At 42.2% G+C, this 6,119-nt stretch overlaps 1 long non-coding RNA gene across 1 annotated transcript; it reads left to right on the plus strand.

The window, feature by feature from the left end:
• The first annotated feature begins 2,531 nt into the window (after positions 1 to 2,531).
• On the plus strand, positions 2,532 to 4,231 carry LOC148649291 (uncharacterized). Its single transcript, XR_015926319.1, has 2 exons — positions 2,532 to 2,607; positions 4,131 to 4,231. It is a non-coding gene; the product is annotated as an uncharacterized LOC148649291 (long non-coding RNA).
• Positions 4,232 to 6,119: the final 1,888 nt, after the last annotated feature.

The raw sequence follows: 6,119 nt of genomic DNA on the forward strand, positions 1-6,119 counted from the left end.
TGGAGGCCTGCTGCGCTGCTTTAAAAACTTTGTTTTATTTCATTTGTTTGTGCTGCTGCTATGGTTCTGCAGGAAAGGAAATCACTTTTAAAAAGCTGTTATCTCGCCACCACAAAGTAAAGCTATCTTTTTGTCCAACAGAGGCAGTTAATCTTAAGGTTGTCTAATCCCACTGCAGGGCCAGCACTTCTGCAAAATGATATTTGTGTTACAAGTGTGATACCCTGTGAGACAGGAAGCGAGTTACACTTTTTTTTGAGGGAAAGACCTTCCTGATCCCAGTGGCGTGCTGTCTTTCAGAAGACTTGGCATGTCCTTTGAGAGCAGTTCAATCGGCTTTATTTTTCTTTTATTTGGATACACTGAACGCTTCACTCCAGCGTTTAGAGAATTGCAGCTATGCGTTTCACACTTTGTACTGCTCTTCATATTATGAGGGATCACAGCCTCAGGTCACCAAGCTCATGAAAGCCTGGCCTTTCCAGGCTCAGTGGCCTTCCCGTGCCAATGCCAAGAATATCCTTGAACAGACGCATTGCGTTACATGACTTATAATGAGGAGTCAAATTCAAATGGCCTTCTGGCTTGCAAAGGCTTTGTAGATTTGTGTATTTAATCGCAGTGTGATGCCAGACTTTACAACTGTTAAAAATACAGCTTTTCTTCCCCCCTCAAAGTCTCAGTCCTCTGACATGTGAGACAGTTCCACCGCCTGCCTTTCACAAAGCCCTGAGTGCTGTTGTGACATTTCTTTATTTCAGGCCATTTGTGCTGTTGTTAGATATCTCTCTGGGAGCATCTTATTTGCCTGGTTGGCTTTAAGCCCAGCAGTGGCACTGAAGATATTTTCTGAACCACAAAAGTGCTGCTCCCTGGCAGGCAATCGTCTCTTCTACAGCTGGCATTAACCTCGGGGGGTGTGCAGGCTCTAAACAGTAACATTGTCATCATACCGTCGCTGGGAGAGCCCTACAGAGGCATAGGACACGACAAGTGGGGCTGGGCCTATGTTAGTGTTGCATTCCCAGAACTCTGAAATGTAGGAAATATTGCAGTGCAACACTGAAGCAGAAACTGCATTGCAAAACAAGCATCAGGGAAGATGATGGAGGAGAGCTCAGTCCAAGTATTCTAAATCCTCTAAGACAATGACAGGGCAAACCCAGTGTTCCTGAGACAGGAACAGGGGGACATAAGTGGAAACTACTGTATGTGGAAGTGCATTGAAACCCAGATGAGGGGGCACCCCTCTACACACCGGGCTGTGACATTGTGGAGCGAGCTATGTGGTTGAAGGCCATGTGGTTGACGCTGATAAGCCGATACCCTGGCTTCTTTCAAGAAACAGCAGGATCTTTTCCTTGGATAAATTAACTACCAACTACCAAGCGGGCAAGATAGGCTGAAAGGCCTGCTCTCATTTATAAACTGTATGTTCAAACACAAACTGTTCCAAATGGCAATTCAGCACATATTAGATTGGTATATTATCCCTGTGTACTCTGTGATACCACATCGCCATTCTCAATAATCAGATGTTTCAGTGCAGCTTTCCGAGTCATTTAGATTTTCCCCCATCTGTACAATAGCATTCGCACTGGCATCTCAGAAATCGCTACTACTGCTTTATCAATTGATCTTATTTTCTCAGTGCTTTAATATATTTATACTCTGTAAGTGACGGTAGCTGTGTAGTATTTAACAATCCAGGACCTGAGGTTAAATTTCAAATGAATGTGGAATATTGTCTCCTGGTGACTTCTGGGAATGCTTTTGCTGTATAATGATCACATCCCAGAGCAGACAGATTAATGGATGCTGTGCTGGTATCTACTGTATGGAAGGTGTCTTTACATGGCTCAGGAGAACGTGAATTATTGACACTGGCAGTGTGGCATTATGGAGGTGTTTTGTAGCACAAGGCAATTATGGAATGACCTCACTGTCATGTGTTCTGAACTGCAGCTTGAAATATTTCAAGCTGAATTTTCCCTTTAAGGTCAAATATCCAACCTCGGTGTTTTTTTGACATTTTCAGCGGCAATATACAGTATAGACTCGATTTTTCAGTTTGGCACAAGTGAAAAAGGCCCTTTGTTCAGGAATATTTGTGGAATCTTCTTAATTTAGAGTCGCCCCACCCATCCTCTGGGTACGTCTGCAGGTTGTTTATGTCACTTTAAAGCAGCAGCACCTGAAACGCTGGATGGAGCTGGTACACTGGGCCAACTAAGTCAATAATGAGATTTTTCTGGTATTTACATGTTCACTTCACAGTACCAGGACTGGAGATCCCTAGATTAGTGAGAGAGAGAGATTATGCAGGGGGTTTGATTGATTCCTTTATTAAAACCCTCTGTTTTAATACAGAATATTACAGAGTTCAGATTGATGATTTAAAGCAGGTGTGGGGCTTGTGAGGTCATTTGCTAATTATAATTCAAAACAAATTGTAAAGGGCTGTATAAGGACAATATTAAAACTAACAATTCCTGCTTCCTAAAAATTCATAATTTCCAAATTTCCAAACTAGAACTTCAGGAAGGCTCTGAACAGCTGGTTTTCAATGCAACGACACCTGACAACAGCAGCTGACTGGACGAAAAGGTGACAAAAAAGAAATGAAAGCTACATCATTTTTTATCTCTGCAAAATGTGAATATGGTAACAAAATAGAAATGTGAAAAACATTATCACAGTCTATAAAACTTCACAAAGGCTGGATACAAGATTCCTGCCTTCCATGAGACTGTTCTCCCTCTCACTATTTTGCCACAGCAAACACCACCAGGGTAGCCAAGACACATAAATGTCCACTTTCACTGGCCATTACAATCTGTGGAAAAGTATGCGCAGCAACGATTCTGGAAGGAAAATATTTTCTTCTTTTTAAAAGTCGCATTCATAGTCCTTTTTACCACTCAAGGCTAAAAGCTTAAGTCCACTGTGACAGACAGTCAGTTGGAGTCACTGTCTACGAGGAGCCAGCTGTCCCCTGTTTCATTCCTGACAGCCAAGTTCCTCCCTATTCAAGCTGCTTGCGTCTTCCCAGCAGGCGTGTTAGGTAGCTGGGAGAAAGCAGTGAAGCCACAGCCAGGGCACTGTGGGTAAGCCACACAGCTCCAGAGTGGGTGTGTGCGAGAGAGTGTGACTGACTGGCCGAAACAACCAACTGTGGCTCCAAGATGGACTCGCTTCGGAAGAATTTTCATTTGTTTTCTTTTTGGGTACAAGAAACGATCCCAAAGGACTGTGGATGTGGCTTGGTAGTAGAGTGCAGGCTCCTGAGTGTTACCTTGTTATATCATTTCCCATTGGCCCTTACTAATCATGGCTTCCTAATAATCCCATCTACGAATTGGCTTCATTACTCTGCTCTTCTCCCCACTGAGAGCTGGTGTGTGGGGAGCGTTCTGGTGCACTATGGCTGCTGTCACATCATTCAGGTGGATGCTGCACATTGGTGGTGGTGGAGGGGAGTCCCCATTACCTGTGAAGCGCTTTGAATGGAGTGTCCAGAAAAGCGCTATATAAGTGTAAGCAATAATAATAATAATTTTGTAAAAGGCGCACTGAGGTACCAGTTCTTGAGGGTGAATACAAACCCCATGCTGTCTCTTTTATCCTGCCTGTAACATCCACGCAGTGAATATCATTACAGTCAACACCATCCTTCAGCTCCAAAAAAGAGGGTATTAAGCGGTTACACTGTGGGTCAATAGCAACTCAACATTTGTATTCTGGACATTTGTATTCTGAAAAGAGTGTAGATAATGCCTGTATCAGAAAAAAAAAGTTCCATTTTGGGTTAGTGATTCAGCCTTGCAGGGTGTTGTCACTTTCAATTTAGACAGAGAAATAATATTGATTTGTGCTGTCCTGGTCTATGCCGATACTGTACATAAGCACAAAGATTCAGAGTCCCATGAGTAATCCTTTATTTTGCATTGGAGTGAAAATGACAGCTTGTGCATCAGGTATATAAGCTTCACATGCTCAGCAAGGAATAAGTAATGTGTTAGTGTCACATGACTGACATTGTCTATAAAGGTCCTGAGGATGTGGAACTGTTCAGCCTTCCTTTTTCAAATCAAGCCACTTTCTTTTTCTCTTACATGCCCAATCTGCAGTCATCACCTGCTTCAAGGATCAGTTCCCTGGGAGCTCCTGTACCTGTTCAGGAGAGATTGAGTGATGTGGACGTGCTCCTTCAACATTGGCCCCTGCAAAGGTATCTAGCACTTGTCACACCTTGTATGCTCCGCAAGGCCTGGCAGCTGAGTGAGCGCTGGCTGGAAGAGTAGCCCATCTCTCACTGATGTCAGAATAAGCCTGCGGTTGCCTAGCAACCTGCGGGACATGCTGAGTGTAGATCAAGAGAGACCTTCCAGGCTCTTCCCAAGTGTTCAGTTGGGGACAGTCAAGTGTTCACCCCTGCCTGACTGGCCAGTGCTAATCAATATTCATTACCATAATTCCTCTACTTCTATCTACCTTTCAGGATCATTTCCTCTTTAAGTATGTTTTTGTTCATTTTGTAAGATGATACTGACCGTTTGAGTTTCTGGATACACTCTGTGAAAGTTTTGTTCAGCCGTGTGTTCCTCTGTACAATACCAGTAGTTAATCCTGTAGTGACTGTGCTTCCTAATTGTTATTCTCAGGCACTTAAAAAAAATGTGGCCCCTTCATTAAACAGCAGTTAAAGAAAGAATAGATAAAATTGCTTCTTTACAGCAGAACATCAACATTAAGTCACGCACACACTAGTATGAGAACTGCTAGTATGATAAAGAGGCATTTCGCTACTGGAAAGTGCACCTTTTTATCTCTGAGACTGCAGTGTGATGTATGAGGAGCTTTTTATGTGTCTTATTACCATGATTGCTTTGTGAAGGTCCTGCAAAGAAGCTTCACTTTGCTGTGACAATGGGAACTGAAGGAGATCAGACGGCTTTGACAAGCATGAATCTCAACAGACTAGTGCTTCTGCACAGCACTGCAGAGTTGAGGAACACAGGCAGGCTAAATTTAGCTTCATCTTATGCTTTTCTAATCCACTCAGGGTGTCCCTAACCATGTGACAGCTTCCCACGCTGACCCTGATGTTTTTCCTAAGTTGTGTACAGTACAAGGTGGCATTAAGTGTCACAATGAAGGTGCAGTAGGATTTTATTGATATGCAATACAAAACTGCCTACATTGGTCCAGAGAGAATGGGCATGTGGGAATTGTAGAACACACACCGAGATGGTTTTTTAAGGTTTTTTGGGCTATTTTGAAGCTGTTGTGAGCAGATCCTGTAAGCATAGAAAGAGGCATATAAAAAAAGTCAATTACCTTCAAGGGCAATTGTGAGTAAAGTGTTTGGGACTATTATACTGTATTTAATAGTCTTAAGACCAGAGATATTGTCAGGTATGGTTTCCAGATATTTTTGTAGCGAATGGTACAGTCTTTCAATTTTTCCTCCATTGAGCCATGATTTCAAAACCATGGGAAAACCACACAAATTAGAGTGGAAAACTCAAAGGATCGTATTTAAGATCTACTGCTGTTGTAATTTGTAGAAATGTGTAGCAAAGACTAAATCAGGGAGCTTTTAGCTACTGTACCATACTGTCTGCTGTAGTGAATGTTTATCTACCTTGTGAATTTGCATGATGTGTCCTGAAAATCAGTAGCTTCATTTAAAAATGCTTGGATTCCAAGGGTTATTTACAGTATGTAGCATTTTGAAATAAACTTGAAAACTTTATGCAACAACAACCACATTTCTTAATGTATTGACTATACTGTATGTCTTATGGTTTTTGCATTCTCTGCATGAGCTGTTGTCTCAGCAATGACTTGTAGTGAAGTGCTTTCTGATTAAGTGCTTTACACATTGACCCATTTGATGGATGTTATTCTATAATCCTTCCAGATACACTAGAAAAGAGCCTGAGCTCTTTGAACACTGCTTAAATGTCTTCTACACCTGTTCATGTCATGTTCCAAAGTTGGATTTAAGGCATTGATGGAGAATGCAACTGAGAGGTTATGACCTATGACCCTGTGATGACTAGATATACCTTTGATCTACAGTACCAGCAATCAATTTCCCTAACCAAAATCCC

This window comes from Lepisosteus platostomus, chromosome 14, assembly GCF_059453375.1.
Source record: "Lepisosteus platostomus isolate fLepPlt1 chromosome 14, fLepPlt1.hap1, whole genome shotgun sequence".
Taxonomy (NCBI): Eukaryota; Metazoa; Chordata; class Actinopteri; order Semionotiformes; family Lepisosteidae; genus Lepisosteus; species Lepisosteus platostomus.